Source organism: Microcaecilia unicolor, chromosome 1 (genome assembly GCF_901765095.1).
Source record: "Microcaecilia unicolor chromosome 1, aMicUni1.1, whole genome shotgun sequence".
Taxonomy (NCBI): Eukaryota; Metazoa; Chordata; class Amphibia; order Gymnophiona; family Siphonopidae; genus Microcaecilia; species Microcaecilia unicolor.
In genome coordinates, this window is record NC_044031.1 from 958,750 (window position 1) to 977,743 (window position 18,994).

At 47.5% G+C, this 18,994-nt stretch overlaps 1 protein-coding gene across 2 annotated transcripts in view; it reads left to right on the forward strand.

The window, feature by feature from the left end:
• LOC115461810 (ATP-binding cassette sub-family F member 2) overlaps nt 1-18,994 on the forward strand; it is a 228,516-nt gene continuing 209,522 nt past the window's right edge. The window contains exon 1 of one of the 2 annotated variants that reach the window (XM_030191858.1): nt 1-58. The gene's annotated coding sequence lies outside the window, so the exon portion shown is untranslated. The remainder of the gene's footprint in view (nt 59-18,994) is intronic. The other variant, XM_030191868.1, reaches the window with a different exon arrangement.

Consider the following 18,994-nt stretch of genomic DNA (forward strand, 5'->3'; position numbering starts at 1 on the left):
GTTGGCGAGCCGGCGGCACGCGGTGTGCAGGTTCTCTTCTGGGGCGGCTGCGTTTCAGGTAAGAGACCGGCGCGCGGCTCTTCTTGAGTCGTTAATGACGCAACGGGGGACCCGGGAAGACTGAGGTGGCGACGACCACAGGGAAGAAAGGCGGGAGAGGGGGGAGGGGAGACATAGCTGGGAAGGGGACAAGAGGGGGGTCAGGGCCGGGGTGATTCGCTCACCTCCCTCTGTCTCCACCTCAGTAGAATGTGCCTGAAGGAGCCGGTAAGTCTTTCCTCAGAAGAACTTAAGAGTAGGACATATGGGCTCAGACCAATGTCTGTCTCAATATAGCAGAGTACGGACTTTTCCTCCTGGAACTTCTCCATAAGAACATAAGAGTAGCCGTTCTAGGTCAGACCAATGGTCCATCTAGCCCAGTATCCAAACAGTGGCCAAGCCAGGTCACAAGTACCTGGCAGAAACCCAAATCGTGGCAACGCTCCATACTACAAATCCCAGGGCAAGCAGTTGCTTCCCATGTCTGTCTCAATAGCAGACTATAGACTTTTACATAGCTGGGAAGGGGACAAGAGGGGGGTCAGGGCCGGGGTGATTCGCTCACCTCCCTCTGTCTCCACCTCAGTAGAATGTGCCTGAAGGAGCCGGTAAGTCTTTCCTCAGTAGAACTTAAGAGTAGGACATATGGGCTCAGACCAATGTCTGTCTGAATATAGCAGACAACAGACTTTTCCTCCAGGAACTTCTCCATAAGAAGAAAAGAGTAGCCGTTCTGGGTCAGACCAATGGTCCATGTAGCCCTGTATCCAAGCCAGGTCACAAGTACCTGGCAGAAACCCAAATCAATCAATATTCCATACTACAAATCCCAGGACAAGCAGTTGCTTCCCATATCTGTCTCAATAGCAGACTACAGACTTTTCCTCCAGGAACGTCTCCATAAGAACATAAGAGTAGCCGTTCTAGGTCAGACCAATGGTCCATGTAGCCCTGTATCCAAGCCAGGTCACAAGTACCTGGCAGAAACCCAAATCGTGTCAATATTCCATACTACAAATCCCAGGGCAAGCAGTTGCTTCCCATGTCCGTCGCAATAGCAGACTATAGACTTTTTCTCCAGGAACGTCTCCATAAGAACATAAGAGGAGCCGTTCTAGGTCAGACCAATGGTCCATGTAGCCCTGTATCCAAGCCAGGTCACAAGTACCTGGCAGAAACCCAAATCGTGTCAATATTCCATACTACAAATCCCAGGGCAAGCAGTTGCTTCCCATGTCTGTCTCAATAGCAGACTATAGACTTTTACATAGCTGGGAAGGGGACAAGAGGGGGGTCAGGGCCGGGGTGATTCGCTCACCTCCCTCTGTCTCCACCTCAGTAGAATGTGCCTGAAGGAGCCGGTAAGTCTTTCCTCAGTAGAACTTAAGAGTAGGACATATGGGCTCAGACCAATGTCTGTCTCAATATAGCAGAGTACGGACTTTTCCTCCTGGAACTTCTCCATAAGAACATAAGAGTAGCCGTTCTAGGTCAGACCAATGGTCCATCTAGCCCAGTATCCAAACAGTGGCCAAGCCAGGTCACAAGTACCTGGCAGAAACCCAAATCGTGGCAACGCTCCATACTACAAATCCCAGGGCAAGCAGTTGCTTCCCATATCTGTCTCAATAGCAGACTATAGACTTTTCCTCCAGGAACGTCTCCATAAGAACATAAGAGTAGCCGTTCTGGGTCAGACCAATGGTCCATGTAGCCCAGTATCCAAGCCAGGTCACAAGTACCTGGCAGAAACCCAAATCGTGGCAACGCTCCATACTACAAATCCCAGGGCAAGCAGTTGCTTCCCATGTCTGTCTCAATAGCAGACTATAGACTTTTACATAGCTGGGAAGGGGACAAGAGGGGGGTCAGGGCCGGGGTGATTCGCTCACCTCCCTCTGTCTCCACCTCAGTAGAATGTGCCTGAAGGAGCCGGTAAGTCTTTCCTCAGTAGAACTTAAGAGTAGGACATATGAGCTCAGACCAATGTCTGTCTCAATTGCAGACTATAGACTTTTCCTCCAGGAACTTCAACATAAGAGTAGCCGTTCTGGGTCAGACCAATGGTCCATGTAGCCCTGTATCCAAGCCAGGTCACAAGTACCTGGCAGAAACCCAAATCGTGTCAATATTCCATACTACAAACCACAGGGCAAGCAGTTGCTTCCCATATCTGTCTCAATAGCAGAGTACGGACTTTTCCTCCAGGAACTTCTCCATAAGAACATAAGAGTAGCCGTTCTGGGTCAGACCAATGGTCCATGTAGCCCTGTATCCAAGCCAGGTCACAAGTACCTGGCAGAAACCCAAATCGTGTCAATATTCCATACTACAAGTCCCAGGGCAAGCAGTTGCTTCCCATATCTGTCTCAATAGCAGAGTACGGACTTTTCCTCCAGGAACTTCTCCATAAGAACATAAGAGTAGCCGTTCTGGGTCAGACCAATGGTCCATGTAGCCCAGTATCCAAGCCAGGTGACAAGTAACTGGCAGAAACCCAAATCGTGTCAATATTCCATACTACAAATCCCAGGGCAAGCAGTTGCTTCCCATGTCTGTCTCAATAGCAGACTACAGACTTTTCCTCCAGGAACTTCAACATAAGAACATAAGAGTAGCCGTTCTAGGTCAGACCAATGGTCCATCTAGCCCAGTATCCAAACAGTGGCCAAGCCAGGTCACAAGTACCTGGCAGAAACCCAAATCGTGGCAACGCTCCATACTACAAATCCCAGGGCAAGCAGTTGCTTCCCATATCTGTCTCAATAGCAGACTATAGACTTTTCCTCCAGGAACGTCTCCATAAGAACATAAGAGTAGCCGTTCTGGGTCAGACCAATGGTCCATGTAGCCCAGTATCCAAGCCAGGTCACAAGTACCTGGCAGAAACCCAAATCGTGGCAACGCTCCATACTACAAATCCCAGGGCAAGCAGTTGCTTCCCATGTCTGTCTCAATAGCAGACTATAGACTTTTACATAGCTGGGAAGGGGACAAGAGGGGGGTCAGGGCCGGGGTGATTCGCTCACCTCCCTCTGTCTCCACCTCAGTAGAATGTGCCTGAAGGAGCCGGTAAGTCTTTCCTCAGTAGAACTTAAGAGTAGGACATATGGGCTCAGACCAATGTCTGTCTGAATATAGCAGACAACAGACTTTTCCTCCAGGAACTTCTCCATAAGAAGAAAAGAGTAGCCGTTCTGGGTCAGACCAATGGTCCATGTAGCCCTGTATCCAAGCCAGGTCACAAGTACCTGGCAGAAACCCAAATCAATCAATATTCCATACTACAAATCCCAGGACAAGCAGTTGCTTCCCATATCTGTCTCAATAGCAGACTACAGACTTTTCCTCCAGGAACGTCTCCATAAGAACATAAGAGTAGCCGTTCTAGGTCAGACCAATGGTCCATGTAGCCCTGTATCCAAGCCAGGTCACAAGTACCTGGCAGAAACCCAAATCGTGTCAATATTCCATACTACAAATCCCAGGGCAAGCAGTTGCTTCCCATGTCCGTCGCAATAGCAGACTATAGACTTTTTCTCCAGGAACGTCTCCATAAGAACATAAGAGTAGCCGTTCTAGGTCAGACCAATGGTCCATGTAGCCCTGTATCCAAGCCAGGTCACAAGTACCTGGCAGAAACCCAAATCGTGTCAATATTCCATACTACAAATCCCAGGGCAAGCAGTTGCTTCCCATGTCTGTCTCAATAGCAGACTATAGACTTTTACATAGCTGGGAAGGGGACAAGAGGGGGGTCAGGGCCGGGGTGATTCGCTCACCTCCCTCTGTCTCCACCTCAGTAGAATGTGCCTGAAGGAGCCGGTAAGTCTTTCCTCAGTAGAACTTAAGAGTAGGACATATGAGCTCAGACCAATGTCTGTCTCAATTGCAGACTATAGACTTTTCCTCCAGGAACTTCAACATAAGAGTAGCCGTTCTGGGTCAGACCAATGGTCCATGTAGCCCAGTATCCAAGCCAGGTGACAAGTACCTGGCAGAAACCCAAATCGTGTCAATATTCCATACTACAAATCCCAGGGCAAGCAGTTGCTTCCCATATCTGTCTCAATAGCAGAGTACGGACTTTTCCTCCAGGAACTTCTCCATAAGAGCAACCATTCTGGGTCAGACCAATGGTCCATCTAGCCCAGTATCCAAACAGTGGCCAAGCCAGGTCACCAGTACCTGGCAGAAACCCAAATCAAGGCAACATTGCATACTACAAATCCCAGGGCAAGCAGTTGCTTCCCATATCTGTCTCAATAGCAGACTACAGACTTTTCCTCCAGGAACGTCTCCATAAGAACATAAGAGTAGCCGTTCTAGGTCAGACCAATGGTCCATGTAGCCCTGTATCCAAGCCAGGTCACAAGTACCTGGCAGAAACCCAAATCGTGGCAACGCTCCATACTACAAATCCCAGGGCAAGCAGTTGCTTCCCATGTCTGTCTCAATAGCAGACTATAGACTTTTACATAGCTGGGAAGGGGACAAGAGGGGGGTCAGGGCCGGGGTGATTCGCTCACCTCCCTCTGTCTCCACCTCAGTAGAATGTGCCTGAAGGAGCCGGTAAGTCTTTCCTCAGTAGAACTTAAGAGTAGGACATATGGGCTCAGACCAATGTCTGTCTGAATATAGCAGACAACAGACTTTTCCTCCAGGAACTTCTCCATAAGAAGAAAAGAGTAGCCGTTCTGGGTCAGACCAATGGTCCATGTAGACTAGTATCCAAACAGTGGCCAAGCCAGGTCACAAGTACCTGGCAGAAACCCAAATCGTGGCAACGCTCCATACTACAAATCCCAGGGCAAGCAGTTGCTTCCCATATCTGTCTCAATAGCAGACTATAGACTTTTCCTCCAGGAACGTCTCCATAAGAACATAAGAGTAGCCGTTCTGGGTCAGACCAATGGTCCATGTAGCCCAGTATCCAAGCCAGGTCACAAGTACCTGGCAGAAACCCAAATCGTGGCAACGCTCCATACTACAAATCCCAGGGCAAGCAGTTGCTTCCCATGTCTGTCTCAATAGCAGACTATAGACTTTTACATAGCTGGGAAGGGGACAAGAGGGGGGTCAGGGCCGGGGTGATTCGCTCACCTCCCTCTGTCTCCACCTCAGTAGAATGTGCCTGAAGGAGCCGGTAAGTCTTTCCTCAGTAGAACTTAAGAGTAGGACATATGGGCTCAGACCAATGTCTGTCTGAATATAGCAGACAACAGACTTTTCCTCCAGGAACTTCTCCATAAGAAGAAAAGAGTAGCCGTTCTGGGTCAGACCAATGGTCCATGTAGCCCTGTATCCAAGCCAGGTCACAAGTACCTGGCAGAAACCCAAATCAATCAATATTCCATACTACAAATCCCAGGACAAGCAGTTGCTTCCCATATCTGTCTCAATAGCAGACTACAGACTTTTCCTCCAGGAACGTCTCCATAAGAACATAAGAGTAGCCGTTCTAGGTCAGACCAATGGTCCATGTAGCCCTGTATCCAAGCCAGGTCACAAGTACCTGGCAGAAACCCAAATCGTGTCAATATTCCATACTACAAATCCCAGGGCAAGCAGTTGCTTCCCATGTCCGTCGCAATAGCAGACTATAGACTTTTTCTCCAGGAACGTCTCCATAAGAACATAAGAGTAGCCGTTCTAGGTCAGACCAATGGTCCATGTAGCCCTGTATCCAAGCCAGGTCACAAGTACCTGGCAGAAACCCAAATCGTGTCAATATTCCATACTACAAATCCCAGGGCAAGCAGTTGCTTCCCATGTCTGTCTCAATAGCAGACTATAGACTTTTACATAGCTGGGAAGGGGACAAGAGGGGGGTCAGGGCCGGGGTGATTCGCTCACCTCCCTCTGTCTCCACCTCAGTAGAATGTGCCTGAAGGAGCCGGTAAGTCTTTCCTCAGTAGAACTTAAGAGTAGGACATATGAGCTCAGACCAATGTCTGTCTCAATTGCAGACTATAGACTTTTCCTCCAGGAACTTCAACATAAGAGTAGCCGTTCTGGGTCAGACCAATGGTCCATGTAGCCCAGTATCCAAGCCAGGTGACAAGTACCTGGCAGAAACCCAAATCGTGTCAATATTCCATACTACAAATCCCAGGGCAAGCAGTTGCTTCCCATATCTGTCTCAATAGCAGAGTACGGACTTTTCCTCCAGGAACTTCTCCATAAGAGCAACCATTCTGGGTCAGACCAATGGTCCATCTAGCCCAGTATCCAAACAGTGGCCAAGCCAGGTCACCAGTACCTGGCAGAAACCCAAATCAAGGCAACATTGCATACTACAAATCCCAGGGCAAGCAGTTGCTTCCCATATCTGTCTCAATAGCAGACTACAGACTTTTCCTCCAGGAACGTCTCCATAAGAACATAAGAGTAGCCGTTCTAGGTCAGACCAATGGTCCATGTAGCCCTGTATCCAAGCCAGGTCACAAGTACCTGGCAGAAACCCAAATCGTGTCAATATTCCATACTACAAATCCCAGGACAAGCAGTTACTTCCCATATCTGTCTCAATAGCAGACTACAGACTTTTCCTCCAGGAACGTCTCCATAAGAACATAAGAGTAGCCGTTCTAGGTCAGACCAATGGTCCATGTAGCCCTGTATCCAAGCCAGGTCACAAGTACCTGGCAGAAACCCAAATCGTGTCAATATTCCATACTACAAATCCCAGGGCAAGCAGTTGCTTCCCATGTCTGTCTCAATAGCAGACTATAGACTTTTACATAGCTGGGAAGTGGACAAGAGGGGGGTCAGGGCCGGGGTGATTCGCTCACCTCCCTCTGTCTCCACCTCAGTAGAATGTGCCTGAAGGAGCCGGTAAGTCTTTCCTCAGAAGAACTTAAGAGTAGGACATATGGGCTCAGACCAATGTCTGTCTCAATAGCAGACTACAGACTTTTCCTCCAGGAACTTCTCCATAAGAGCAACCATTCTGGGTCAGACCAATGGTCCATCTAGTCCTGTATCCAAACAATGGCCAAGCCAGGTCACAAGTACCTGGCAGAAACCCAAATCAAGTCAATATTCCATACTACAAATCCCAGGACAAGCAGTTGCTTCCCATATCTGTCTCAATAGCAGACTATAGACTTTTACATAGCTGGGAAGGGGACAAGAGGGGTCAGGGTCGGGGTGATTCGCTCACCTCCCTCTGTCTCCACCTCAGTAGAATGTGCCTGAAGGAGCCGGTAAGTCTTTCCTCAGTAGAACTTAAGAGTAGGACATATGGGCTCAGACCAATGTCTGTCTGAATATAGCAGACAACAGACTTTTCCTCCAGGAACTTCTCCATAAGAAGAAAAGAGTAGCCGTTCTGGGTCAGACCAATGGTCCATGTAGCCCTGTATCCAAGCCAGGTCACAAGTACCTGGCAGAAACCCAAATCAATCAATATTCCATACTACAAATCCCAGGACAAGCAGTTGCTTCCCATATCTGTCTCAATAGCAGACTACAGACTTTTCCTCCAGGAACGTCTCCATAAGAACATAAGAGTAGCCGTTCTAGGTCAGACCAATGGTCCATGTAGCCCTGTATCCAAGCCAGGTCACAAGTACCTGGCAGAAACCCAAATCGTGTCAATATTCCATACTACAAATCCCAGGGCAAGCAGTTGCTTCCCATGTCCGTCGCAATAGCAGACTATAGACTTTTTCTCCAGGAACGTCTCCATAAGAACATAAGAGTAGTCGTTCTAGGTCAGACCAATGGTCCATGTAGCCCTGTATCCAAGCCAGGTCACAAGTACCTGGCAGAAACCCAAATCGTGTCAATATTCCATACTACAAATCCCAGGGCAAGCAGTTGCTTCCCATGTCTGTCTCAATAGCAGACTATAGACTTTTACATAGCTGGGAAGGGGACAAGAGGGGGGTCAGGGCCGGGGTGATTCGCTCACCTCCCTCTGTCTCCACCTCAGTAGAATGTGCCTGAAGGAGCCGGTAAGTCTTTCCTCAGTAGAACTTAAGAGTAGGACATATGAGCTCAGACCAATGTCTGTCTCAATTGCAGACTATAGACTTTTCCTCCAGGAACTTCAACATAAGAGTAGCCGTTCTGGGTCAGACCAATGGTCCATGTAGCCCAGTATCCAAGCCAGGTGACAAGTAACTGGCAGAAACCCAAATCGTGTCAATATTCCATACTACAAATCCCAGGGCAAGCAGTTGCTTCCCATATCTGTCTCAATAGCAGAGTACGGACTTTTCCTCCAGGAACTTCTCCATAAGAACATAAGAGCAACCATTCTGGGTCATACCAATGGTCCATCTAGTCCAGTATCCAATCAGTGGCCAAGCCAGGTCACAAGTACCTGGCAGAAACCCAAATCAAGTCAATATTCCATACTACAAATCCCAGGGCAAGCAGTTGCTTCCCATATCTGTCTCAATAGCAGACTACAGACTTTTCCTCCAGGAACGTCTCCATAAGAACATAAGAGTAGCCGTTCTAGGTCAGACCAATGGTCCATGTAGCCCTGTATCCAAGCCAGGTCACAAGTACCTGGCAGAAACCCAAATCGTGGCAACGCTCCATACTACAAATCCCAGGGCAAGCAGTTGCTTCCCATGTCTGTCTCAATAGCAGACTATAGACTTTTACATAGCTGGGAAGGGGACAAGAGGGGGGTCAGGGCCGGGGTGATTCGCTCACCTCCCTCTGTCTCCACCTCAGTAGAATGTGCCTGAAGGAGCCAGTAAGTCTTTCCTCAGAAGAACTTAAGAGTAGGACATATGGGCTCAGACCAATGTCTGTCTCAATAGCAGACAACAGACGTTTCCTCCAGGAACTTCTCCATAAGAACAAAAGAGTAGCCATACTGGGTCAGACCAATGGTCCATCTAGCCCAGTATCCAAACAGTGGCCAAGCCAGGTCACAAGTACCTGGCAGAAACCCAAATCGTGGCAACGCTCCATACTACAAATCCCAGGGCAAGCAGTTGCTTCCCATATCTGTCTCAATAGCAGACTATAGACTTTTCCTCCAGGAACGTCTCCATAAGAACATAAGAGTAGCCGTTCTGGGTCAGACCAATGGTCCATGTAGCCCAGTATCCAAGCCAGGTCACAAGTACCTGGCAGAAACCCAAATCAAGTCAATATTCCATACTACAAATCCCAGGGCAAGCAGTTGCTTCCCATATCTGTCTCAATAGCAGACTATAGGCTTTTACATAGCTGGGAAGGAGACGAGGGGGGTAAGGGCCGGGGTGATTCGCTCACCTCCCTCTGTCTCCACCTCAGTAGAATGTGCCTGAAGGAGCCGGTAAGTCTTTCCTCAGAAGAACTTAAGAGTAGGACATATGGGCTCAGACCAATGTCTGTCTCAATAGCAGACAACAGACGTTTCCTCCAGGAACTTCTCCATAAGAACAAAAGAGTAGCCATACTGGGTCAGACCAATGGTCCATCTAGCCCAGTATCCAAACAGTGGCCAAGCCAGGTCACAAGTACCTGGCAGAAACCCAAATCGTGGCAACGCTCCATACTACAAATCCCAGGGCAAGCAGTTGCTTCCCATATCTGTCTCAATAGCAGACTATAGACTTTTCCTCCAGGAACGTCTCCATAAGAACATAAGAGTAGCCGTTCTGGGTCAGACCAATGGTCCATGTAGCCCAGTATCCAAGCCAGGTGACAAGTACCTGGCAGAAACCCAAATCAATCAATATTCCATACTACAAATCCCAGGACAAGCAGTTGCTTCCCATATCTGTCTCAATAGCAGACTACAGACTTTTCCTCCAGGAACGTCTCCATAAGAACATAAGAGTAGCCGTTCTAGGTCAGACCAATGGTCCATGTAGCCCTGTATCCAAGCCAGGTCACAAGTACCTGGCAGAAACCCAAATCGTGTCAATATTCCATACTACAAATCCCAGGACAAGCAGTTGCTTCCCATATCTGTCTCAATAGCAGACTACAGACTTTTCCTCCAGGAACGTCTCCATAAGAACATAAGAGTAGCCGTTCTAGGTCAGACCAATGGTCCATGTAGCCCTGTATCCAAGCCAGGTCACAAGTACCTGGCAGAAACCCAAATCGTGTCAATATTCCATACTACAAATCCCAGGGCAAGCAGTTGCTTCCCATGTCTGTCTCAATAGCAGACTAGAGACTTTTACATAGCTGGGAAGGGGACAAGAGGGGGGTCAGGGCCGGGGTGATTCGCTCACCTCCCTCTGTCTCCACCTCAGTAGAATGTGCCTGAAGGAGCCGGTAAGTCTTTCCTCAGTAGAACTTAAGAGTAGGACATATGGGCTCAGACCAATGTCTGTCTCAATAGCAGACTATAGACGTTTCCTCCAGGAACTTCTCCATAAGAACAAAAGAGTAGCCGTACTGGGTGAGACCAATGGTCCATCTAGCCCAGTATCCAAACAGTGGCCAAGCCAGGTCACAAGTACCTGGCAGAAACCCAAATCAAGGCAACACTCCATATTACAAATCCCAGGACAAGCAGTTGCTTCCCATGTCTGTCTCAATAGCAGACTACAGACTTTTCCTCCAGGAACTTCTCCATAAGAGTAGCCGTTCTGGGTCAGACCAATGGTCCATGTAGACTAGTATCCAAACAGTGGCCAAGCCAGGTCACAAGTACCTGGCAGAAACCCAAATCGTGGCAACGCTCCATACTACAAATCCCAGGGCAAGCAGTTGCTTCCCATGTCTGTCTCAATAGCAGACTATAGACTTTTACATAGCTGGGAAGGGGACAAGAGGGGGGTCAGGGCCGGGGTGATTCGCTCACCTCCCTCTGTCTCCACCTCAGTAGAATGTGCCTGAAGGAGCCGGTAAGTCTTTCCTCAGTAGAACTTAAGAGTAGGACATATGGGCTCAGACCAATGTCTGTCTCAATAGCAGACTATAGACGTTTCCTCCAGGAACTTCTCCATAAGAGTAGCCGTTCTGGGTCAGACCAATGGTCCATGTAGACTAGTATCCAAACAGTGGCCAAGCCAGGTCACAAGTACCTGGCAGAAACCCAAATCGTGGCAACGCTCCATACTACAAATCCCAGGGCAAGCAGTTGCTTCCCATATCTGTCTCAATAGCAGACTATAGACTTTTCCTCCAGGAACGTCTCCATAAGAACATAAGAGTAGCCGTTCTGGGTCAGACCAATGGTCCATGTAGCCCAGTATCCAAGCCAGGTGACAAGTACCTGGCAGAAACCCAAATCAATCAATATTCCATACTACAAATCCCAGGACAAGCAGTTGCTTCCCATATCTGTCTCAATAGCAGACTACAGACTTTTCCTCCAGGAACGTCTCCATAAGAACATAAGAGTAGCCGTTCTAGGTCAGACCAATGGTACATGTAGCCCTGTATCCAAGCCAGGTCACAAGTACCTGGCAGAAACCCAAATCGTGTCAATATTCCATACTACAAATCCCAGGACAAGCAGTTGCTTCCCATATCTGTCTCAATAGCAGACTACAGACTTTTCCTCCAGGAACGTCTCCATAAGAACATAAGAGTAGCCGTTCTAGGTCAGACCAATGGTCCATGTAGCCCTGTATCCAAGCCAGGTCACAAGTACCTGGCAGAAACCCAAATCGTGTCAATATTCCATACTACAAATCCCAGGGCAAGCAGTTGCTTCCCATGTCTGTCTCAATAGCAGACTAGAGACTTTTACATAGCTGGGAAGGGGACAAGAGGGGGGTCAGGGCCGGGGTGATTCGCTCACCTCCCTCTGTCTCCACCTCAGTAGAATGTGCCTGAAGGAGCCGGTAAGTCTTTCCTCAGTAGAACTTAAGAGTAGGACATATGGGCTCAGACCAATGTCTGTCTCAATAGCAGACTATAGACGTTTCCTCCAGGAACTTCTCCATAAGAACAAAAGAGTAGCCGTACTGGGTGAGACCAATGGTCCATCTAGCCCAGTATCCAAACAGTGGCCAAGCCAGGTCACAAGTACCTGGCAGAAACCCAAATCGTGGCAACGCTCCATACTACAAATCCCAGGGCAAGCAGTTGCTTCCCATATCTGTCTCAATAGCAGACTATAGACTTTTCCTCCAGGAACGTCTCCATAAGAACATAAGAGTAGCCGTTCTGGGTCAGACCAATGGTCCATGTAGCCCAGTATCCAAGCCAGGTGACAAGTACCTGGCAGAAACCCAAATCAATCAATATTCCATACTACAAATCCCAGGACAAGCAGTTGCTTCCCATATCTGTCTCAATAGCAGACTACAGACTTTTCCTCCAGGAACGTCTCCATAAGAACATAAGAGTAGCCGTTCTAGGTCAGACCAATGGTCCATGTAGCCCTGTATCCAAGCCAGGTCACAAGTACCTGGCAGAAACCCAAATCGTGTCAATATTCCATACTACAAATCCCAGGACAAGCAGTTGCTTCCCATATCTGTCTCAATAGCAGACTACAGACTTTTCCTCCAGGAACGTCTCCATAAGAACATAAGAGTAGCCGTTCTAGGTCAGACCAATGGTCCATGTAGCCCTGTATCCAAGCCAGGTCACAAGTACCTGGCAGAAACCCAAATCGTGTCAATATTCCATACTACAAATCCCAGGGCAAGCAGTTGCTTCCCATGTCTGTCTCAATAGCAGACTACAGACTTTTCCTCCAGGAACTTCTCCATAAGAGTAGCCGTTCTGGGTCAGACCAATGGTCCATGTAGACTAGTATCCAAACAGTGGCCAAGCCAGGTCACAAGTACCTGGCAGAAACCCAAATCGTGGCAACGCTCCATACTACAAATCCCAGGGCAAGCAGTTGCTTCCCATGTCTGTCTCAATAGCAGACTATAGACTTTTACATAGCTGGGAAGGGGACAAGAGGGGGGTCAGGGCCGGGGTGATTCGCTCACCTCCCTCTGTCTCCACCTCAGTAGAATGTGCCTGAAGGAGCCGGTAAGTCTTTCCTCAGTAGAACTTAAGAGTAGGACATATGGGCTCAGACCAATGTCTGTCTCAATAGCAGACTATAGACGTTTCCTCCAGGAACTTCTCCATAAGAACAAAAGAGTAGCCGTACTGGGTGAGACCAATGGTCCATCTAGCCCAGTATCCAAACAGTGGCCAAGCCAGGTCACAAGTACCTGGCAGAAACCCAAATCAAGGCAACACTCCATATTACAAATCCCAGGACAAGCAGTTGCTTCCCATGTCTGTCTCAATAGCAGACTACAGACTTTTCCTCCAGGAACTTCTCCATAAGAGTAGCCGTTCTGGGTCAGACCAATGGTCCATGTAGCCAGTATCCAAGCCAGGTCACAAGTACCTGGCAGAAACCCAAATCAATCAATATTCCATACTACAAATCCCAGGACAAGCAGTTGCTTCCCATGTCCGTCTCAATAGCAGACTATAGACTTTTCCTCCAGGAACGTCTCCATAAGAACATAAGAGTAGCCGTTCTAGGTCAGACCAATGGTCCATGTAGCCCTGTATCCAAGCCAGGTCACAAGTACCTGGCAGAAACCCAAATCGTGGCAACGCTCCATACTACAAATCCCAGGGCAAGCAGTTGCTTCCCATGTCCGTCTCAATAGCAGACTATAGACTTTTCCTCCAGGAACGTCTCCATAAGAACATAAGAGTAGCCGTTCTAGGTCAGACCAATGGTCCATGTAGCCCTGTATCCAAGCCAGGTCACAAGTACCTGGCAGAAACCCAAATCGTGTCAATATTCCATACTACAAATCCCAGGGCAAGCAGTTGCTTCCCATATCTGTCTCAATAGCATACAGACTTTTCCTCCAGGAACGTCTCCATAAGAACATAAGAGTAGCCGTTCTAGGTCAGACCAATGGTCCATGTAGCCCTGTATCCAAGCCAGGTCACAAGTACCTGGCAGAAACCCAAATCGTGTCAATATTCCATACTACAAGTCCCAGGGCAAGCAGTTGCTTCCCATATCTGTCTCAATAGCAGAGTACGGACTTTTCCTCCAGGAACTTCTCCATAAGAGCAACCATTCTGGGTCAGACCAATGGTCCATCTAGCCCAGTATCCAAACATACACAATTTGGTGAGCCTCCTGTGTGACCTGCGATTTAAAATGTCTTGCTCTAAATCTGTTCAGTTTCTGCCTATGAACATTTTATTGCTGTTTTTTTTTAATCCTCCTTTTTTTCTCCTGTCCCTTTAGAGAGCTAGTTTTGATTAGAATTTAGTTTCCTGATTTCATTTCTTTCTTTCTTTTTATTCATTTCTAGCCTGCCTGTTATCTATGTGGGTTACAATAAAACACATATTTCAAAGCAACAATTAACATAATCTGCTTCATGATGTACAGCTTAACATCTTTATTGGGTTTGCTTTAATATGATTGTGAATAGGCTCTCAATTTACATTTCAATTTCATGCTTTTATCAATTATTATTTTTTTTATAAATGTAATATTTAATGCCTTTGTATCGCTCCATGGTGCAACCGCCCCTTGCATATTATTTGCAATTCTGGTCACTGCATCTGAAAATGCTACAGTGGAATTAGAAAAAGTACAAAAAATGGCAACGAAAATGGTAAAGGGGCTGGAACATTTCTCTCAAGCTGGGGCTCTTCAGATATGATAGAGGTGTATAAAATCCTGAGTGGAATAGGTAGGTGTGAATTACTCGTTACTGTTTCCTAAAGTGCAAGGAGAGGTAGCAATGAAGCTAAGTAGTACATTTAAAATAAATTGGAAAAAATTATTTCTCCAAGGGCAAGCAGGTCATAATATTCTCACAACTAGGTGACATCATCTGACAGAGCTTGGTGCAGATGCTGCCCAGCGTACCGTCTCTTTAAGAGGCTTTTGACAACATCCTACTGAACATATGGGAGCGTCTTCCTGCCCAGTGAGCAAGCACAGGACCAGCAGTCTTCAGTTTTCCATGGAGCTCAGAGGTTGCGTTTGTGGTTTCTCTTCATAGCATCAAACTTCTATTTTTTTTTTCTAGTGCCTTTCCTGTGAGTTTTTCCATTGGTTTTTCTCATTCATTTTTGGGGGTTTTACCCTTTTACATAGTAACATAGTAGATGACGGCAGAAAAAGACCTGCACGGTCCACCCAGTCTGCCCAACAAGATAAACTCACATGTGCCATTTTTTGTGTATACCTTACCTTGATTTGTACCTGTCTTTTTCAGGGCACAGACCGTATAAGTCTGCCCAGCACTATCCCCGCCTCCCAACCACCAGCCCCGCCTCCCACCACCGGCTCTGGCACAGACCATATAAGTCTGCCCAGACTTATACTGTCTCTAGAGCCTTCCCCCACTCCCTCCCTCCCACACAGTTTAAGTTTTCTTCTATTGTTTTTTTTTTTTTACTCCAGAGGCCACGAAGGCCTGAGATCTGACTGGGTTGCATCAACCTTTTTTGGGGATGTGGCCTTTTTCCTCCCTCACTGTTCATCTGTTTTCCCTTCCATGTCCCAGTACGTAAGTATTGCCATACTGGGAAAGACCAAAGGTCCATCAAGCCCAGCATCCTGTTTCCAACAGTGGCCAATCCAGGTCACAAATACCTGGCAAGTTCCCCAAAATGTACAAAACATTTTATACTGCCTATCCCCAAAATAGTGGATTTTCCCCAAGTCCATTTAATAACGGTCTATGGACGTTTGCTTTAGGAAGCTGTCCAAACCTTTTTTATACTCCGCTAAGCTAATTGCCTTTACCACATTGTCTGGCAACGAATTCCAGAGTTTAATTACACGTTGAGTGAAGAAACATTTTCTCCGATTCATTTTAAATTTACTACATTGTAGCTTCATCGCATGCCCCCTAGTCCTAGTATTTTTGGAAAGCGTGAACAGACACTTCACATCTAGTCCAGAAGACTCCGAGTTGCTTAAATTTCTGTTTCCAGTATAATTGAATCATCTCTGGGCTGATCCCTGTAACTGGTGTTTGGGGCCAGACCACAACGCTCATTCCTATGTTCTCTGCCTGCACATGAAGAAGAGGAGCCAGAGAGATCCAGCGCAAGAGAAGTTTTGGCGCCAAGTCCGGTGCATCAGCCCTGATGGGTATAGCTGCTCATTTTGACACTGGGAGCACACCAACATTGAAGTTGTCTCCCCCTGCCTTGACGTTGGGTGCTTTGGTGGTACCCCTGGACCAATCTGCATCAGACCCGACACCAAGGTGGTGTGAGGATTCAGCGTCATCCTAATGTATACCACAGGACTCCGATGCCTTCCACCTGCCCAAGTCTAAGAGAGGAAGCATCGGTCTTCCTCAAAGCACGATGTATTTTCTTCTTCCAAATCTAGTAACTAAATTGTGCCCATTCTGAGTAACTATTTCCTGAAAAATTGTGCAAAATATGCATGGTTGTGCATGACTACTGATGATGTGTCTGTTGAAAAATATGAAGTGAATTACCTCACAACATACGCATCCGGCTTCTCCTACATAAGCGCACAACTATGGAATGGCCTCCCAAAAGCGGTGAAAACAATCCATGACTACCTGAACTTCAGGAAATCACTGCCATAACAGGACTCTGTAAGCCACATTGAGCCTGCAAATAGGTGGGAAAATGTGGGATACAAGTAAAATAAATAAATAAATAAACAAACCTCTTCAAAAAGGCCCATCCCAACTACCCTACGTAAACCTCTTCACCCAAAGCACAGCATGCCTGATGATCGCACTGGACAACACACAACCTTCATCACTTCCGACCCTCCACATTTACCTCATTCGATCACTATACAACCTTGTATTTGTTATGAACTGACTGGGCAAATGCCTAACGGTACTATGTAAGCCACATTGAGCCTGCAAATAGGTGGGAAAATGTGGGGTACAAATGCAACAAATAATACATAAAAAAATAAATATAGAAGCGAGTGTGAAAATGAAAGTACAAATTATGTTTTAAAATTTTTCTTAATATGTATTTTTATTTAAACACGTGCTTGTTGATAAAGAATTATTTTACACATAAATATTAGACATATAGCTATCTTTTGTATGATTTTATATAAGGTTCCACACTGTACTTCCTAATTAAGTTCGTTTTTTAATCGTTTTTTTTATTCATAGTTAATGTTTTCATTCATTGTTATATTCCTTGTCATCAAGCAGATGAAGCCATTACGTATGGGTTGTGTCCATCAACCAGCAGGGGGAGATAAAGAGCACTCAATTTTTCACAGTGCCTCATGGCCAGCTAGCTCCACTGCCTCTTCAGTATTCTCCATCTCCCCAAGCAGGGTGGCTGCAGCTTCTTCGAGCTCCATCAAAAATCTGCCTTGGGGTGGCTCCTGGCTTGCCAGTTGTTAGCCGGGGTGTTAGAGGCTATAGCAGCTTCACTTTGAAGGCACATAGGTTAGCCCTTTCTCTGCCTTACCCATGCCCACGTGGATGTGGACATATTAGCTTGCTTTTCCCTGTCCTTTCCCACTCTGTGGATGCAGGCACATTGGTTTGCCTTTCCCTGCCTTTCCCACTTATCTGAGCCTCCGGAGTGTTTTTATTTACCTCTTTTGCCTCTGCTTTCCTCACAGCGTAAAAAAAAAAAAAAAAAAAAAGTTGTGTCACGCTTTTAGCGCAGCGATCTTGGAAAAGAGGTTTTTCTTGAGATTCTTCTGCAGGACCGAGCTGTGATACTCAGTCTAGTGAGGTAAGAGTGTTTTCTGACTACTCTGGGGTGGGCCCGCGATCGGAACATTTTTGGCGCGAACCGCCATTTTGAATTTTACTGCAGTTTTCGGCGATGGCTGTGGAGACTGTAAAGCGCTGTTCTAAATGTGGCAAGCGCAAATCAGCAGCGGGGCTCTGTAAATCGTGGTGTACAGACGGTAGAGCCGGCCCAAGCATGGCGAGCGGCGATCTTTCGCGCTCTGAGCTGGCAGCGGACGCCATTTTGGATTTTCCACATGGCGCGGCCTCCGTTGTGACGGAGAGCCCTGAATCCGGGGGCGGGGGGGGGGGGGGGGGGTCCTCTGAGTGAGGCTTATAATAGAGCTGATAGCCCTGGGCAGGATCTGGGCGGTCAGGGAGCGGTTTTCTCCCCTGATTTTGTTTTAATGCTTCATAAGGTATACATGCTTAAAAGAGATCTTCCACAGGGATCTTCGGAACCTCTGCCTACCTCCCTGGTGGATCCTGGCCTTTTGGAGTTGGCTTTGCCTGTTTCTTATCCTCCTGATAAACGCAGAAGGGCTAATTCCCCTTCTGAGTGTGGCGCACCCCCCCCGTGGTCGGGCTATGAGGATTCTGAGGAGTTGGGCAGAGCTTCTTGGTCTGAGGAGCCAGAGTTGGGTGCAGAATTGCCATAGGATCTTGATGATCCGTCTGCGGTGAGGATTTTCCACAGAGAGGAGCTGCAAGCGCTTATTTCAGATGCCTTACAAGCCCTCTCGATTGAAGATCCAGGGAGTGGCACAGCCTCCTCTGTTAATCCAAGGATGGCTAGTACCAGAAAGCCTGCTCGAGCCTTTCCTTTGCATGACTCCATCCAAGAGCTTATTTCGGCTCAATGGGCTGACCCCGAGGGACCTTTGAAGGTTGCCAGGGCTATGGGGCAATTATACCCTCTGAGTGAGGAACATTTGGCTCGCTTTGCAATGCCTAAAGTGGATGCCCTGGTCACGGCTGTGACAAAGAGAACTACCCTCCCTATTGAAGGAGGTGTTGCAGTGAAGGATATTCAAGACCGCAGGCTTGATTCAGCTCTGAAGCGGTCCTTTGATTTGGCAGGTCTCACTGTTCGGGCGTCTGCATGCAGTTGTTATGCAGCTAGAGCCTGCCTGGCTTGGTTACAGCAGGCAGTGGAACAGCCCGGTGATGGAGCGGAGACCTAATCTGAAGTGGCTCCGCGGATGGAGTCGGCCTTGTCCTTTTTGGCTGACGTCCTTTATGATATGGTCAGAGCTTCGGCTAAACAAATGGCTGTAGCAGTGGCGGCTCGCCGCACTCTTTGGCTACGACATTGGGCGGCGGACATGGCCTCT